Genomic DNA, 19,477 nt, shown 5'->3' with positions numbered 1-19,477 from the left:
TCCCGGCTGGCCAACCCCGGTGCGGTCGGGCCGAGGGAAAGGAAAGGGGCTCCCGGACCGCCCGGCTGGAAAGCGCGGCCTGCACACAGTGCCAGCCCCCCGTCTCCTTCCTCCCGCCCTCCAGGCCTCTTCAACCTGCGCCAGATCGTCCTGGCCAAGGTGGACAAGGCCCTGCACACGCAGACGCCCGCGGACCCGGCCCAGGAGAATGCCCGCCTCTGCCAGGAGGTCCTCGGGGTCCCAGCCACGCCAGGTAGCCAAGTGCACGCCGGGCCCACCTTAGCGGTCGCTTGGCGGCTACTGCCCAGGTCAAGAGGATCCTCTGGTGGTGTGTGAAGGGGGACCGACTGACGGGCTCTGGCCGAGGCCCGCTGACCTCTGGCCTCTTCCTGCCTCGGTTCCTGGGCTGGTCCCTCCAGCTGTGGCCCGCGGAGTCCGAGGGTGGGGTGGGCGTATCTGCACGTGCTTTCTGGAGAGCCTGGAAGAGGCAGGAGAGGGCTTCATACCCCGGACGGAACGCGTCGACGAGGTTTGCCCGTGCGTGTCGGTGCGGAGACGCAGTTCACTCCCTCGTGAGCGCTTGAACCCGCGCTCTCCCCGTGCTGGAAGGTGAGCCCTGACTCATCCCTCGGAGCCTCGGGCAGCTGACCTTGTAAGAGGCTTCGGGGTGAACCCTCGTGAGCTTCAGCAGAAAGTCGGCAAAAATTTATTTGTGTCCCTCCACTGAGTTGCCCGCAAGGTCCCCGTTTTCTAGAAGTGTTGGGCCAATACTCCCTCTAGTGGCAGGGGACTCAGACAGGGCTGCTTTGAGGCCCCCTCTCTGGGGAAGGGGCACGGAGCGGCCAGGGGGCCGGGCAGGAGCTTCTCCGCGTGTGTCCCAGGGACCCACCTGCTTGCGACCTTCGGCCACCTGGCAGGAAGCTACGACGCCCAGTCCTATGGCTACCTGTGCAGCGAGGTGTACTCCGCGGACACGTTCCACACACGTTTCAAGCGGGAGGGCGTCCTGAGTGGCAAGGTGAGAGGCCAGCCTGCCATGCAGACCAACACGGAGGTCCTTGGCCTGGGCCTAGATGCTTGTGCCGCCCGCCTGGGCCTGCCAGGCTCTGAGGGCCCTGCCCTGGACCCCCTGCTCCCCTGCCCTTTCTTGAGTCACAGCAGAGGTGGCCACACCCACACCCTCAGTGAAGGGGGTGCTCCACCCTCCTGCAGCCCCACCCCCTCTCGTCAGGTTGCCATGGACTACAGAAGCTGCATTCTGAGGCCAGGGGGCTCCGAGGATGCCAAGGGCATGGTGAAGCTCTTCCTGGGTTGTGACCCCACGCAGGACGCCTTCCTCCTGAGCAAAGGGCTGCAGGTTGAGGGCTGCAAGCCGCCGGCCTGCTGAAGGCACGGGGTTTTGCCCACCCAGGCGGGCCGGGTGCCTTAGCGCCCCGTCGGGGCGGGGGAGGGGCCGCGTGTCCTCCCAGCCCCTGAGTCCCCGGCGGCCGGCCTAGGCCAAAAGTCTCCACCTGGAAGTGTCTGGAGAGCCTGGCATCAAGGCTCCCCCTTGTTGCACTAATGCAATCCCTTCCTGGGGAGCTTTCCTGGTAACAAAACGGTTCTTTGAAAACGCAGCCGTTAATAAAAAGACTCTACTCCTGGTCTCTGCCTGCCGTCCCTTCCACCACAGGAGTGGCATGGGGGCCGTCACACTGGGGGGAGTTCTGACCTTGGTCGGGGATCAGCCCTGGGGCCGTGGTGACGCGTCTGGGTCACTGGGAGATGGCTGAGCTGTGGGGTGAGTTCAGACGGGGATGGTGCCCCGCACCCCGGCCGGGCAGGCTCTCCAGTGAGGGGGTGTCAGTTTCCTGCCAGCCTCTCGCCCGTCACTGTTTGGCATCTCGGGGGCTGTGATTGGCTGGAGCTGGTTCTGGCGGTGGGCACAGCTGTGGGAAGCCCGGCTGTGGCTGTCCCTGTCCCCGTGTCCTGTCCTCCTGCTCAAGGCCGGCCGGCTGGCTCCCTCTGATCATCGGCAGCTGCTGAAGTCTGGACCACAGCAGGGGGCTGCCTTCCTGGGTCCTAGCGATTCTTCCCAAAGGCCTTAGGGATGTGTTTTGGTGGCAGTAGGAATTCAGAGAGGGTGCTGCACCACTGGAGCGGTAGGGTGGCTCTGGACCGTCCCGTGTGTCCTTCCCGGGCCTTTGAGCTCCTCGGGAGCCCTGCCTCCGGCCCTTCGCCCCCACAAAGGACGCCAGGCAGCGGAGCGAGCGCGCGGGTGGCGCCCCGACCTTCTCCCCGTGGCCCAGGCGGGCAGGCGGTGCCACGCTCTGTCCTCCCCTCAGCCTGCCCGCCCGTTCTCACCCGCCCTAGGGCAGTCGGTTGTGGACCAGGCTGTGGTGTCTGCCCTTCTGCAGCCCCGGCTCAGCTCCCTGCACCCACTTCGGTGCCTTCTGTGTTCTGGGCTGGTCGCAGGCCCAGAGCCGGTGGGCAGGCACCCCGTGGCCGGGAGGGCTGTTCGTGTGAATTCCCTGGGGCTTGAAAAGGAGCACAGCCGGCCTTCCATCAGGCACCTCTCGATGGATATGGAAGGGGCGTGTCGGGGCCTGGGGGCTGCTCGTCTTCCTGTGCACCGAGCCCCCAGGTGGTCCCCGTGCAAAATCCAGGTGTGGCGTTGGCACCCCAGCCGTGTGCCGGGCAGTCCATGGCGGGCGACACAAGCCTCGGGCTGGTGGGCCACAGGGTTCCTGAGCGGCAGGTCAGGACTGAGAGGGTGAGGCCTTTCCCCGGGTCCAGGGCCCAGGCTGATGCCGGCTGGAGGCCCCTCCGCTCACCGCCCGCAACCCCCAGCCCCTGCCCTCACGTGAGCCCCCAGGGCTGAGCTCAGGTGTTGGATGCCCAGGCTCCCCGGTAGCCCAGCCCGTTCCCAGTCCTCCGTGGTCACTGAAGGGCTTGGAAGCGGGTTGCCCCACAGAGACTGCTGTTCTCCGAGCCCTGGGCAGGGGGCAGGGAGGACGGGCACAGGGCCCTGCAGGGGTGTGGTCGCCGGGGCAGCCGGAGCAGCTCCACACAGTAAGTAAGAGCACCTCACCAAAAAACAGTGCGTTTCTCCAGCCGCCCCTGGACCTGAGCTCAGGTCCTGGGGCAGGAAGGGGCAGCACTGCAGCTGTTAGCTGTCACTGGGGGTCGACTGTGGCCCGGTGCCACCTCTTAGATCGTCCCCCGTCCCCTTCCGGGGTTGCGACCGGACCCCTGCCAATCGGGTTCTCACTCCTCCCCATCCCCTACGCCGGCTCCACGAAGGTGGAAGGAACACATTTTTAAAAAGGCTGGAGCCTGGGCTTCCCTGCTGGCGCAGTGGTTAAGAATCCGCCTGCCAATGCAGGGGACAAGGGTTCAAGCCCTGGTCCGGGAAGTTCCCACACGCCGCGGAGCAATGAAGCCCGTGCGCCACAACTACTGAGCCTGCGCTCTAGAGCCCAAAAGCCACAACTACTGAGTCCTCGTGCCCCGACTACTGAAGCCCGCGCGCCTAGAGCCCGTGCTCCGCAACAAGAGAAGCCACCGCAATGAGAAGCCCACGCACCGCAACGAAGAGTAGCCCCCGCTCACCGCAACTGGAGAAAGCACACACGCAGCAAGGAAGACCCAACGCAGCCAAAAATAAATAAATTAAATAAATAAATAAATATTTAAAAATCATATTAAATACCTATCAATGAGATTTTAAGAAATAGTCAGGACCAGAGCCTCCCATCAAGCCTCTTAGATAGCCTCAACCACCAGAGGGCAGACAGCAGAAGCAAGAGAAACTACAATCCTGCAGCCTGTGGACCAAAAACCACAGTGACAGAAAGATAGAGAAGATGAAAAGGCAGAGGGCCATGTACCAGATGAAGGAACAAGAAAAAACCCCAGAAAAACAACTAAATGAAGTGGAGATAGGCAACCTTCCAGAAAAAGAATTCAGAATAATGATAGTGAAGACGATCCAGGACCTCGGAATAAGAATGGAGGCAAAGATTGAGAAGATGCAAGAAATGGTTAACAAAGACCTAGAAGAATTAAAGAACAAACAAACAGAGATGACCAATACAATAACCGAAATGAAAACTACACTAGAAGGAATCAATAGCAGAATAACTGAGGCAGAAGAACGGATAAGTGACCTGGAAGACAGAAGGGTGGAATTCACTGCTGCGGAACAGACTAAAGAAAAAAGAATGAAACGAAATGAAGACAGCCTAAGAGACCTCTGGGACAACATTAAACGCAACAACATTCGCATTATAGGGGTCCCAGAAGGAGAAGAGAGAGAGAAAGGACCAGGGAAAATATTTGAAGAGATTATAGTCGAAAACTTCCCTAACATGGGAAAGGAAATAGCCACCCAAGTCCAGGAAGCGCAGAGAGTCCCATACAGAATAAACCCAAGGAGAAACACGCCGAGACACATAGTAATCAAAGTGGCAAAAATTAAAGACCAAGAAAAATTATTGAAAGCAGCAAGGGAAAAACGACAAATAACATACAAGGGAACTCCCATAAGGTTAACAGCTGATTTCTCAGCAGAAACTCTGCAAGCCAGAAGGGAGTGGCATGACATACTTAAAGTGATGAAAGGGAAGAACCTACCACCAAGATTACTCTACCCAGCAAGGATCTCATTTAGCTTTGATGGAGAAATCAAAAGCTTTACAGACAAGCAAAAGCTAAGAGAATTCAGCACCACCAAACCAGCTCTACAACAAATGCTAAAGGAACTTCTCTAAGTGGGAAACACAAGAGAAGAAAAGGACCTACAAAAACAAACCCAAAACAATTAAGAAAATGGTCATAGGAACATACATATCGATAATTACCTTAAACGTGAATGGATTAAATGCCCCAACCAAAAGACATAGACTGGCTGAATGGATACAAAAACAAGACCCATATATATGCTGTCTACAAGAGACCCACTTTAGACCTAGGGACACATACAGACTGAAAGTAAGGGGATGGAAAAAGATATTCCATGCAAATGGAAATCAAAAGAAAGCTGGAGTAGCTATACTCGTATCAGATAAAATAGACTTTAAAATAAAGAATGTTACAAGAGACAAGGAAGGACACTACATAATGATCCAGGGATCAATCCAAGAAGAAGATATAACAATTATAAATATATATGCACCCAACATAGGAGCACCTCAATACATAAGGCAACTGCTAACAGCTATAAAAGAGGAAATCGACAGTAACACAGTAATAGTGGGGGACTTTAACACCTCACTTCCACCAATGGACAGATCATCCAAAATGAAAATAAATAAGGAAACAGAAGCTTTAAATGACACAATAGACCAGATAGATTTAATTGATATATATAGGACATTCCACCCAAAAACAGCAGATTACACGTTCTTCTCAAGTGCGCACGGAACGTTCTCCAGGATAGATCACATCTTGGGTCACAAATCAAGCCTCAGTAAATTTAAGAAAATTGAAATCATATCAAGCATCTTTTCTGACCACAACGCTATGAGATTAGAAATGAATTACAGGGAAAAAAACGTAAAAAAGACAAACACATGGAGGCTAAACAATACGTTACTAAATAACCAAGAGATCACTGAAGAAATCAAAGAGGAAACAAAAAAATACCTAGAGACAAATGACAATGAAAACACGACGACCCAAAACCTATGGGATGCAGCAAAAGCAGTTCTAAGAGGGAAGTTTATAGCTATACAAGCCTACCTAAAGAAACAAGAAAAATCTCAAGTAAACAATCTAACCTTACACCTAAAGAAACTAGAGAAAGAAGAACAAACAAAACCCAAAGTTAGCAGAAGGAAAGAAATCTTAAAGATCAGAGCAGAAATAAACGAAATAGAAACAAAGACAACAATAGCAAAGATCAATAAAACTAAAAGTTGGTTCTTTGAGAAGATAAACAAAATGGATAAGCCATTAGCCAGACTCATCAAGAAAAAGAGGGAGAGGACTCAAATCAATAAAATCAGAAATGAAAAAGGAGAAGTTACAACAGACACCGCAGAAATACAAAGCATCCTAAGAGACTACTACAAGCAACTTTATGCCAATAAAATGGACAACCTGGAAGAAATCGACAAATTCTTAGAAAGGTATAACCTTCCAAGACTGAACCAGGAAGAAACAGAAAATATGAACAGACCAATCACAAGTCATGAAATGGAAACTGTGATTAAAAATCTTCCAACAAACAAAAGTCCAGGACCAGATGGCTTCACAGGTGAATTCTATCAAACATTTAGAGAAGAGCTAACACCCATCCTTCTCAAACTCTTCCAAAAAATTGCAGAGGAAGGAACACTCCCAAACTCATTCTGTGAGGCCACCATCACCCTGATACCAAAACCAGACAAAGACACTACAAAAAAAGAAAATTACAGACCAATATCACTGATGAATATAGATGCAAAAATCCTCAACAAAATACTAGCAAACAGAATCCAACCACACATTAAAAGGATCATACACCACGATCAAGTGGGATTTATCCCAGGGATGCAAGGATTCTTCAACATACGCAAATCAATCAATGTGATACACCATATTACCAAATTGAAGAATAAAAACCATATGATCATCTCAATAGATGCAGAAAAAGCTTTTGACAAAATTCAACACCCATTTCTGATAAAAACTCTCCAGAAAGTGGGCATAGAGGGAACCTACCTCAACATAATAAAGGCCATATATGACAAACCCACAGCAAACATCATTCTCAATGGTGAAAAACTGAAAGCATTTCCTCTAAGATCAGGAACGAGACAAGGATGTCCACTCTCACCACTATTATTCAACATAGTTCTGGAAGTCCTAGCCACGGCAATCAGAGAAGAAAAAGAAATAAAAGGACTACAAATTGGAAAAGAAGAAGTAAAACTGTCACTGGTTGCGGATGACATGATACTATACATAGAGAATCCTAAAGCTGCCACCAGAAAACTGCTAGAGCTAATCAATGAATATGGTAAAGTTGCAGGATACAAAATTAATGCACAGAAATCTCTTGCATTCCTATACACTAATGATGAAAAATCTGAAAGAGAAATTAAGGAAACACTCCCATTTACCATTGCAACAAAAAGAATAAAATACCTAGGAATAAACCGACCTAGGGAGACAAAAGACCTGTATGCAGAAAACTATAAGACACTGATGAAAGAAATTAAAGATGATACCAACAGATGGAGAGATATACCATGTTCTTGGATTGGAAGAATCAACATTGTGAAAATGAGTATACTACCCAAAGCAATCTACAGATTCAATGCAATCCCCATCAAATTACCAATGGCATTGTTTACGGAGCTAGAACAAATCCTCTTAAAATTTGTATGGAGACACAAAAGACCCCGAATAGCCAAAGCAGTCTTGAGGGAAAAACATGGAGCTGGAGGAATCAGACTCCCTGACTTCAGACTATACTACAAAGCTACAGTAATCAAGACAATATGGTACTGGCACAAAAACAGAAACATAGATCAATGGAACAAGATAGAAAGCCCAGAGATTAACCCACGCACCTATGGTCAACTAATCTACGACAAAGGAGGCAAAGATATACAATGGAGAAAAGACAGTCTCTTCAATAAGTGGTGCTGGGAAAACTGGACAGCTACATGTAAAAGAATGAAATTAGAATACTCCCTAACACCATACACAAAAATAAACTCAAAATGGATTAGAGACCTAAATATAAGAGTGGACACTATAAAACTCTTAGAGGAAAACATAGGAAGAACACTCTCTGACATAAATCACAGCAAGACCTTTTTTGATCCACCTCCTAGAGTAATGGAAATAAAAACAAAAATAAACAAGTGGGACCTAACGAAACTGCAAAGCTTTTGCACAGCAAAGGAAACCATAAACAAGACGAAAAGACAACCCTCAGAATGGGAGAAAATATTTGCAAATGAATCAACGGACAAAGGATTAATCTCCAAAATATATAAACAGCTCATTCAGCTCAATATTAAAGAAACAAACACCCCAATCCAAAAATGGGCAGAAGACCTAAACAGACATTTCTCCAAAGAAGACATACAGACGGCCACGAAGCACATGAAAAGATGCTCAACATCACTAATTATTAGAGAAATGCAAATCAAAACTACAAGGAGGTATCACCTCACTCCTGTTAGAATGGGCATCATCAGAAAATCTACAAACAACAAATGCTGGAGAGGGTGTGGAGAAAAGGGAACCCTCTTGCACTGTTGGTGGGAATGTAAATTGATACAGCTACTATGGAGAACAATATGGAGGTTCCTTAAAAAACTAAAAATAGAATTACCATATGACCCAGCAATCCCACTACTGGGCATATACCCAGAGAAAACCGTAATTCAAAAAGACACATGCACCCGAATGTTCATTGCAGCACTATTTACAATAGCCAGGTCATGGAAGCAACCTAAATGCCCATCGACAGACGAATGGATAAAGAAGTTGTGGTACATATATACAATGGAATATTACTCAGCCATAAAAAGGAACGAAATTGAGTCATTTGTTGAGACGTGGATGGATCTAGAGACTGTCATACAGAGTGAAGTAAGTCAGAAAGAGAAAAACAAATATCGTATATTAATGCATGTATGTGGAACCTAGAAAAATGGTACAGATGAGCCAGTTTGCAGGGCAGAAGTTGAGACACAGATGTAGAGAATGGACATATGGACACCAAGGGGGGAAAACTGCGGTGGGGTGGGGATGGTGGGGTGCTGAATTGGGCGATTGGGATTGACATGTATACACTGATGTGTATAAAATTGATGCCTAATAAGAACCTGCAGTATAAACAAACAAACAAAACAACTAATACTAAACTTTCATTGGGTTATTTGTATGGAAATATGTTAATATAAATGTTTCAGACATTACATGAAATTTCTAAAAATCTTATATTTGTATGTGTATGGAAATATGTATGGAAATATGTTAATAGAAATGTTTCAGACATTACATGAAATTGCTAAAAATCTTATATGTTCTGGTATAATGTTATATGTAATAATCCTAGTTATTACTTTAAAATGTATATCTCAGAAATAACTAACTTTCTTGTCAACTGCATTATTATGAACTTTCATCAAATCTTTAACCGTGGTCATTTTTAAGTCTTTTGTCATAAAGAAAAAAAAAAAAAAGAAAGAAATAGTCAGTTAGTTAGTTAATTGTGCCGGGTCTTAGTTGCCACAGGCCAGCTCCTTAGTTGTGGTAATGACATATTTTATATTCTTTTTTGTTCCTGAACAAAGGCCTCAGAATCCAGTATTTACTTGATAATGCTCACAGCATAGCTCAGCACGGAATAGCCACATTGTTTTTCTTTGGCTGCTATGTACCAAACAGCCTTTTGTACTGTTTTACCAAATGCATGTATTTAACACCTGTTTTAAAAAACATAGTGAGATCTCAAAAACTTGAAATTGACTAAAGTAAGATTCTCTCTGTAGTACTACTTATTTGACCAACACCACCTGATAACACCGGTGTGGTGCACCGAGCCTTACTCTAGCATATCGGGATACACCCCGTTTCGACAAGTGTTCATCCTCCAAGTCCCCAAGGCCTCTCACACACTGCCAGTGAAACTGCTTCCTGCTTGGGAAAGAGTGCCCCAGTTCGTTTCTTTAGAAGCTTGAAGGCTATGTAAGCCCTCCAAAAGGTTAGAGGGCAAAGAACAACTCTAAAACTGGCACATTTGTTTAAAGAAAAAGACTTGTCAATATTACAAGAGCCAGCTTGCTTTCACTTGTGACACGTTTTCTTAGGAGGCAAGGGATGTGGCCATGTGACTTGGACAAGCTGTTTCCCTCTGTCTCAGTGTCCCACCTGTGAGTGGGTAGTCTGACGAAGCTTAATGACAGACATCTGAATAACGATCATGAACAGTGGCATCTAATTTCCAAAATAAAAACAGGAGAATGAGTATGTCTTTCACAACAGGACGTCAAGTCTACCTCAAAGATATTGGTAGCCTTGAGTCCACTGCTTCTCACTGAGTGCAACTGTGCCCCCCAGGGGACATCTGGGGAAGCCTGAAGGTGATTTTGGCTGTCACGACTGGGAGGAGAGAGAGGGAATGTTACGGGCACCTAGTGAGTAAGAGGTCGGGACCTTGCTAAACACTCTACGATGCACAGGACTCACACACCACAGCAAAGGTTTATCTGGCCCCAAAAGTCAATGCCTTGGTTGAGAAACCCTGCCTTAGAGCAAACCACAGATACTCATCTTTAGCAGGTAACAGGGCATTTACTACCCACCTGTAAACCTACAGACTTCCCGACTTACACAGCTAATCCTGTGGCAGGAATGAAATAGAGAGCGTGTGACCATCTGGTAGTACCTAGGTTTGCCCCTCAAGTCACATGAGACAGTGCTGGAGACTGACATTTTCTATATTGGAGGTCTCTGGCAAGCCACCAGTTTTCTAACCTAAAAAGTCTAAGCAGCATTGTTACAATACACATAATAACACGACAATTCTGCTTTTATAGAGAAATTCGATGTGGGAAAGGAGCTTATCTGACATCAGAAGCAAATGCTTTGAACACATCACATCTGCTGGTTCGACTGTCAAATCTTGACAGCTGGAGACGTAGGAAGGTAGACAGGAGAGAACAGACCAAAGTTACGGGCCTGCTGAGTCCTCGGGGCTAACCATAATACACTTCGTACTGCCCTGGGTCCAGGGGTGTGTTCTAACACCCTCTCAGTCACTTACGGTCCATAGACAGACCAAGTATAAATTCACAATTACCAGCAAGTGTACCAAAAAAAGGCAGAGTTAAGAAACTTAAATGCGAGCCCTACCTGGTCTTTTTCTTCTTCATCGACAGAATCATCCGATTTTGCTTTTTCAGGGTCTTCCTCAGGTTTCCGTTTGGCAGGCCTGTCACACACACACACACAGTAAAGCCAACTGTTAGCTCACCAGACCCTAGACCTCCAGTGGGCACGAAACAACTCATATTCCTCCCTACCAAGAGTACCCTCTCTTTGGAAAGATTCAGGGCATGGTCCCCTCTTCCCTCTGAGAAGCCCTTTTTGCCAGGACATTAAAAGAAGCTTCGAGCTTAATGTTTCTTTGGATGACAGGTTTAGAATACCACCATTTTGCAAACCTTAAGAAATAATGGATCTAGACTTTGATCAATGGCTGCTACAATCACCGAAGAGACATTACATGCCTCTGATGGACAGCCCCATGCTGTCAATGAAGTCTCACAAAATAAAGCTGGAATCTGATCAAGACTCTAGACCTAACTACCAGTTTACAGAAAACTGGAGGCAAGGGAACACATTAACCACCAAAACGATGCAGTCAGCCAGACCTAGAAGCTATTAGAAAAAAAGACCTATTTTCTTTAAATCAATGGCAAGAAGATAAGGAATCTATCACTCGAAAGGCTTAAGGAGCAAATCAACCAAACTCTGTTACACAAGGGGAAGAATGAACACTGCTATATATTTGTTAGTAAGGAACTGTTACACTTTATAAGGCCTGTTTTGTCTTCTTCAAAAGACTGTTTGCTAGATGTTAGCAATTATGGCAAAATATGAATAAAAAACTTGTCAGAGAAAGAGACCTTGTCATCTAGAAATACAGTATGTGTGGATAAGATGACATGTCCGATTTGTTTCAAAGTAATCCAACTGGGAAGAGATGGGTGGGTATGGAGCTGTAATCCATTTGGAACAATTTTCACTTGGAGCATGTGGGGGTATAGATGAAACAACAGCCAGGAGATGTTAACTGTTGACACTGGGTGATAGGTACACAGGGGTTCATTTTACTATCCTTGGTAATTCTGTGCATGTACATTTGAAGTTGCCTATGTGAAGAGTAAAAATGGATGAGATCTTCAGAAATGCTGTTCACGAATGTCTAATAACAGAATATCAAAAGGAAAACCGAAGCAATGTGGAAGTCAGAATTACTAAGTTACATCCTACTAATTTATATGTGTTTTACCAAAAACCGTTGGCCCCTAAAATGGGGGCTGTCCATTCATTATATACTGACCTCCTTGTGAAATGAGATGTGATGGTGGTCTGCCTGGCAGTTTGCCTTCTAATCCTGGGGCTAGATGAGACTTCAGCTGCTTAAAGAAAAAGAAACAAAAAAGCCACTATGAATAAAGAGTTCACAGCCAAGGTACAGTTCTTCAGCATTACCAAGCTGGTGCAGAGACCAGGTTCTGAGGATTAAGTAACCTTCTCTTCTTATTCTCAGCAACCACCATCTTGATAAACTCATCAAATTAGCACCTGCCAGTCTGCTGGGCCATTTCAACACAAGCTCTTGTATGAGGGGCCCAACCCTGAGACGCACAAGGAAACAGAGCCTCCGTTTATTTCGTCAAAAGATGAAGTGGCCAAGCACCTGACCTGAGCTCAAGTCCCATGCTCTTTTTTTAAAAATTCCAGAAGAGTTACTCTGACTACAAGTGGGGAAGGAGTCTAAGAATAAATGTTTAGCTTAAACAGGCATGTAACTTACAAGTCATAGATATCAGCAGCTCCTGTTATCTTATACCTCATAAATTCAACCGCATTTGGGGATCTAATGCTCTATAACTTGGTTGAAGACAAAAATTTAAAGTATATATCTAAGCTAGTTAGACGTATACACAAGAGGGAATTCCACGGCGGTCCAGTGGTTAAGACTCGGCACTCTCACTGCCAAGGGCCGGGGTTCGATCCCTGGTTGGAGAACTAAGATGGTACAAGCCGAGCAACACAGCCATCCCCCCACCAAAAAAAAGGATACACAAAAAACAAGTACTGCCGGTGGAGGGGTTGTGTGGGGGGGGAACAGACAGACCCTATGGCGCCAAGTCTGTCCTCCCCTTAGGTGGTACCAGATTCCAACGAGGTCAAACGAGTCAAGCGCTCTTACAGTTTGTTTCTCCATCGGACTTGCTTCTCCTGGGCATGCAAAGTTTGGAAACAGGTTTGGGGGACTTGTTTTTCTCTGCTATTTCCACTCTGCGCTCCTCACCACTTGTCTGGCTCCCGTTTTCTAGACAGCCGTTCACTTCCCAACTGAAAGCATGAGCTCTGTTCTCCAAGGACAAATCTTTATTTAAAAGGGATCTGCCTTGAGCCAGGTAGCCCTCCTACAGCAGGAAAGGATCATTTAAGTAGCAGTGACTGTAAACAAGGGGCCATGAGAGAATAAGGAAACACAGGCGCTTCCTTCATAACTATCAGGGAACAGGGAGAGGTGGGATTATTCTGCCTCCCTGGTCACAGACAAGTTACATGGGAGGAAACGTTTTCTAGCCGCCGGGATGCTGACGACTTACCTCTGATAATTCTTCTCTATGTAGTTTGGTTTTCAAGTCACACAACTGATTCTTTATTTCTGTCTGCAGAAATTCACGCAAGAGATTCCATTTCTCCTTCATGCATTCCTAAGGGAAGGACAGAGGTTTACAAGTCTCCACATTCCCAAGGTAGGAACCAATGGACTAATACACAAATAGTTACACTGCCTGGTCACATAACAATGACTGAATGGCAGGCAATGCTGAGTCGGCCAAAAAGAAAACTAAATATTCACAAGACATGTTCCTGATGTTTCCGTTAAGATCATATCACACACCATCTCCAGAGTGGTGACAAATGGAAAGATTAGAGGTGAAACAGACACATAATAGAGTACTAGAACAAAACTGATTTGGAAAAACAGTGTGACCAGGACAAGTTATAATCCAGACTTGATGGTACGGAACCCAGACTGGGAAACTCGATGAGTTACCAAAAGCTAACCCATAATAGCCTATTAGTACAGCACATTAGACAGAAACATCCACGTCATCCTCAACTTTAGGGAAAAGAGAGCCAATTCCACTTAATTTTGTTTTTATGAACTACATAGTATCTGTCAAATGGTCACATTTGATCATATATTTTGTTAAGGTGGAGATTACCTTACCTTTTCTGTTAACTATCTCTTTCCAAATCTTTGAGCCTGGGGGAAGAAAAGGGAAGAAACAAACGCTTGTTCAGCAACATTGTCCACCTGTAAGAATGCCACACTTTAAAGAACTTTGGAAATAAGTTGAACATGAATGTTAGAAAAAAATACAATGGTTTTTCCCTCCCCCAGTGTCTAGAATGCCCTACTGTAATGCCTGCACGTTAAGAAGTTATTTTCAATATGAATGAGGTCCCCCTTTTGGGGGGTGGTTTTCTGATGGTGGTAAGAGATGATATAGGAGATTATCTTCCGATAATATAGGGAAATCTATCTAAAGTAATTATTCAGTACTTGCCTGATAAGTCAAATTTGAAATTCTTCCATTTCACTGAATTCTTTCCTTCTTTCAACTTTTAATTAATAGAGTAAATTACATGATCCCATCACTCTCTTCAAGACAGTCTATAAATAACCTTAAATGTCATAAGTCGGAATTCATTACAGAAATTCACCCGTCATTTTCCAGTAAAGGAAAGCAGCAATTCAAATACAAGCAGTAATACTGTAGTGTAGCAATTTGTTGCAGAGAAAAATGTTTATTTAAAAATTTCAAAATACTTTGTACACCAGCCCTCACTAAAAGTATTTTTTAACTGTACTGACATGGACCTGAACCCTTAAGAATTCATCTTTTTCCTCATTATATTTTGTAACCTGACATGCTTTGAAAATAGGCATATATTTTTTAAGTTACAAAACTATTTCAACTCAAAGAATTGTTTAACTTAGGCAAAAAGAAGAGATTAACAATATTATACTCAAACAATTTGCTTCCAATAGATAGAACTGAAGGGGGTATAAAATGACATTCCTCAAGTCTTCTGGATTTTATTTACTCATTGTAATGTACAAAGAGACCCAGGTCCCACCAGGTTAGGGACGTTGCTTCTATGATTTATCTTCTAAAGACAATGGATGAGCAAACCCACCTCCCCTTTAGCCCTGGTTAGCATCAGTCCCAGTGAACCTTCATTTCTCTTTCCTATCTAAATCAAGCTATTCCTCTATAATAACCCATTCTGAATAATGATTATTGAGATTTAAATAACAGCTTTCCAAAAACAACTCTATAGCAATTTATTCCAAATTAGCCCAATCTACAGTTTCTTCTTCATTTTAAGTGAAAAAGTAAAGAATAAAAACATTAGCTAATTTTTAACACATCATTTATCAATGATTCAAGTTGAAAACTGCTTCAACTTTAGCATCTCATGGGTACAAACGGATAAGGAATTTTATGCTAGAAGATTTGGTTGGATACCTGAAGATGTGGTTTATTTATGAGAGTTTTTGTGTTGTGTGTTGATAGATTTAACAACTAAAGAGATTTTGAACATCTTGGGGAGTACTCAATGACTGTCTAATTGTTTCTGTAACTTAGAATGTTTTTCAAGCGCACATGATATAAAAAGTATTATATTATAAAAGTAATATAATTTTGTCTTAATGGATTCTTTCCTAGAAATGGAGCAAATGTTTTGGCTACCAAATCCTTGCAATGATATTTAGTACTGTATTTTTAGCTTCTGCTCTTCTTAAATAACCCAAAAGCTGTACTTTTTATTTAAACCATGAGAACATAAAAGTAGGTGTATAGGTCAAGAGAAAGTACATCCATTTTGTGTCTTTGCCGACTCTTTTCAGATTGATATGTCATCTTTGTCTGAAATAGCAAGCCACATAATTTTGCATAGAAAATAAGAAACATACCTATAAGTTATTTTTAAGTGTTAACATTTAAAGGGACCAGCACTACATAATATTTTTAATTCCATAAATATTTACTGATATCTGCATTATTATAACTCTCAAATTTTTCCTTAGAATTTTGAAAGAACTTCCTTCATTCCAGTATCATGGAAAAGTTTTTCAAGCTTAATTCAACAGGGTATTTCAACTAGCCGGTATCTTTGATCTTTATTATGGTTAATTTTTCTTCATGAAGTGACCAAATTTGAATAAGGCTGATGGTCCATCATGGGGGAGATTCATCTCTCCGGCTTCTTCCTGCTGAGGGAGAATCATCTTTGGTTTGTGACATCACAGTCTGAGCTGGGCAAGTGGCTGTGATAGCAAACCGAGGATTATATCCCTTCAGTGTGAATGAGCTGCAAGAGATGTGGGTGCTATCATTTCAAGTCCTGTCACAGAGACACTACTGAGATGCATGACAGGAGTCAAGTGAGGGAAAGATGCTTGCATTGCAATTGTCACTTTTACAGCATCAGCCATTAAAGATAAAAGTACCATTTCACAGTTTCCTTCATTATTAATTTAAAAGAGGGAGTAAACGTCATGTTAATAAAACTCACAGATAATGATAAAATGGGAGGGAGGAAAGTAACCAGCGAGTAACCAGACAATAAAGGAAGAGGGACACGGAGAGTGAGGGATGGGTGCACAACTCAGCCGCGCCTCTGGCCACAGGAAGAGCAAAAAATAGAAGGCGCCAGCGCGCAGTGGCGGGCTGGAAACCCTCCGACCTCGGAGAACTGCGGAGAACCGGGGACCGGAGTCAACAACGGCTCCCAGGCGGTCCCAGCGTCCCGACCCGCACCCGGCCGCGACACAGTTTCCACAAACTGAGACACACGGAGCCCGCGCGAGGGGCGGCGGGTCGCGCGGGCTTCCCCGCCGGCTCCCCTGCAGGCCGGTCCCCCGCAAGCCGAGCGCACGAAAGGGCGCCCCAAAGGCGCCGGCCCAAGGCGCCCGCTGCGCTTTCCCTCCCGAAGGTGGGCTGCAGGGCCCAAGCGTAAACCCTGAGACAACAACACGCGCACCACGCCGCCACGGGGGACGAGAGGCCGGGCGCCCACCTGCCCGGACACCCTGCATTTCTGGAATCACCGGACGCCTGTGTAAATTTCCGTTCGGCGTGTCATTTGCCAAAGGCCACTCAAGATCAGGGGACAGGATGCCTCCTCTCCAAGGGTCCAGCCAGCCCACCCACTAAAATTACAGGACACAATGCCTCCGTTCCAAGGGCCCTGCCAGCCCACCCACTCAAATTAGGGGAGACAACGCCTCCTCTCCAAGGGTCCAGCCAGCCCACCCACTCAAGATCAGAGGGACAAAATGCCTAACTAAAACACCACAAAACAAAAACACAAAAAACTGGAGAGAGGAAGGAAAGGGTGTCCTCAAAAATAAAAAAGCTAAGCACGTTGACAGCGCTAAGAATAAACTACCAGGAAAAAGAAACCCTACATGTCAGATCATGAAGTACGGAAGGGCAAGCCCGCCGGCAGTCCAGGCCCGGGGGGACCGGGGTCCCCAGCCCTACAGAGCCAACGGCAGCCCGGCTCGGGCGCCCCTCGGAAGCGCGGGGTCCCCGCGGCCGAGTCTGCGCCCCCGGCCGGCCCCGGCTCCCCTCTGCCCACCCTGCGCGCGGGGGCTGGACACGGCCGCGGAGAACCACGGCGGGGCGGGAAGGGGGGCTCCAAAGAGGGTCTGGCGACTCGAGTCGCTCCGTTTCTCGGTGGGCTCAGCGCGCGCCGTGGGGGAAGAGGGGCGGGGGTCCGGGAAGAGGGGACGGGTGGCACTCACGTAGACCGGCAGCGGCCACGGGTAGACGGCGGGCTCGGCCCCCACGGACGACTCCAGCCTGGGCTCCAACTTCTCCCCCATGTCTTCGCGCGCGGCCCCCGCACCAGGCTAGTCTGGCGGTTGGGGGGAGGGGCGGGACGCCCGCCGGCGGGGGCGGGGCAGGCGGGCGGGCGGGCGGGAGGCTGAGGGGAGGGGGCCTGGCCTGGACCTCAGCCACCGCCGCCGCCGCCGCCGCCGCCGCCGCGCTCCCGTCTGGCCCCCGGCTCCCTCTTTGTGGTCACAGGCCCGGGACCTCCAGCGCTGCCGCCAACTCGGGCCGGCGTGAGGCGAGCACAATGAGCCGGGGCCGGGCTGAACCACTCACTCGCGGCGCGCGCGCGCCGCCCACCCCGTGGACTCGCCCGCTCCACCTACGCACGCACGCACGCACGCACGCACGCACGTCTTCGGCTGCCCCCGGCCACCCGCACCGGCCCGAAGTCGGGACCCGGGGAGACCCCCTCGGGGCTTGGGGTGGCGGGTTCGACTCCCGCCCTTGACGTACCGTGACACACACACACACACACACACACACACACACACACACACACACACACACACACACACACACACACACACACACACACACACACACACACACACACACACACACACACACACCCCCAATAATAAGACTATAATTCCTCATTAAATATGACAGCCGGAATCCCGGCTTCTGTTCACAAAAATGCCCTGTATTTAGCCTATGCTAGGCACCAGACCCTGGACGCTCAGTACTGGCAAAAAAGGAAATGCCCTGCCCTCATGGCGCTGCCATTTTAATTGGAATAGTAGTGACAATGGTCAAGGGAGAAAATAAAGTGTCATCATCGCCACGGGGATGGTTAATCTCATGTGCGCACTGCGTGGGGCCCCGGCAACCACAAACATTATTCCAGATGTGGCCAGGAAGGTATTTTTCAGAAGAGATGAACACTGAAATTGGTCCACCTTGGGTAAAGGAGATTGTCAATGCCGTGGCGTGGGTGGGCCTCGTCCATCAGCTGAAGGACTGGAGAGAAAAATGAGGTTCCGAAGAAAGAGGGAACTGTTCCTCCAATGGCCTTGGGACATCAGCTCTTCCCTGTGTCTCCAGCCCAGAGTCCTGCCCTGACTTGCCTGCCTCACGGTCACATGAGTCAACTCCTTAAAACAAAACTATATATGTAAAAATACTGAATATATACAAGCCTATTAATTTGTATATGTGTGCATACATATTATATATATGTATACACATATGTTTATATGTGCGTGCGTTTGTAGTATATGTGTAAGTACTATATACAGTATACATACAAGCCTATATATTTGTGTGTATATATTGTATACATGTATGTATGTGCATATATATAGTATACATTTTATAAATGTGAACATGCTGTGTATATACACACACCCATATATTGATATATGGGTGTGTGTAGATATACAGTTTATGTACACTGTATGTATGTATACAGTGTGTATTTATATATAGGTGTGTATATATGTTGTATACCTGTATGTGTATATGTTTCTAGGTGTTACATGTATATATGTATATACTGTTATATACACACTTGCGTATGTATTTATATGTGTATGTACATGCGCATATTTACATATAGGTGTGTATGTGTGTGTATACATTGTATATATGTATATATCTGATATATATGATATATGTACGTGTACATACGATGAATTTATATATACAGTACATATATATTTTTATGCTATATGCTTTTATATGTAGGTGTATATGTGTGTCTATATGTATGTACGTGTACGTATTGCATGTATTATATGTGTATGTATGTATACTGTCTATATACACACCTAAATATGTTTGTATGTGTCTATATGTATGACATATATGTACCTAGGTGTGTATAT

Source organism: Eschrichtius robustus, chromosome 1, assembly GCF_028021215.1.
Source record: "Eschrichtius robustus isolate mEscRob2 chromosome 1, mEscRob2.pri, whole genome shotgun sequence".
Lineage (NCBI taxonomy): Eukaryota > Metazoa > Chordata > Mammalia > Artiodactyla > Eschrichtiidae > Eschrichtius > Eschrichtius robustus.
This window is presented reverse-complemented; position numbering follows the sequence as displayed.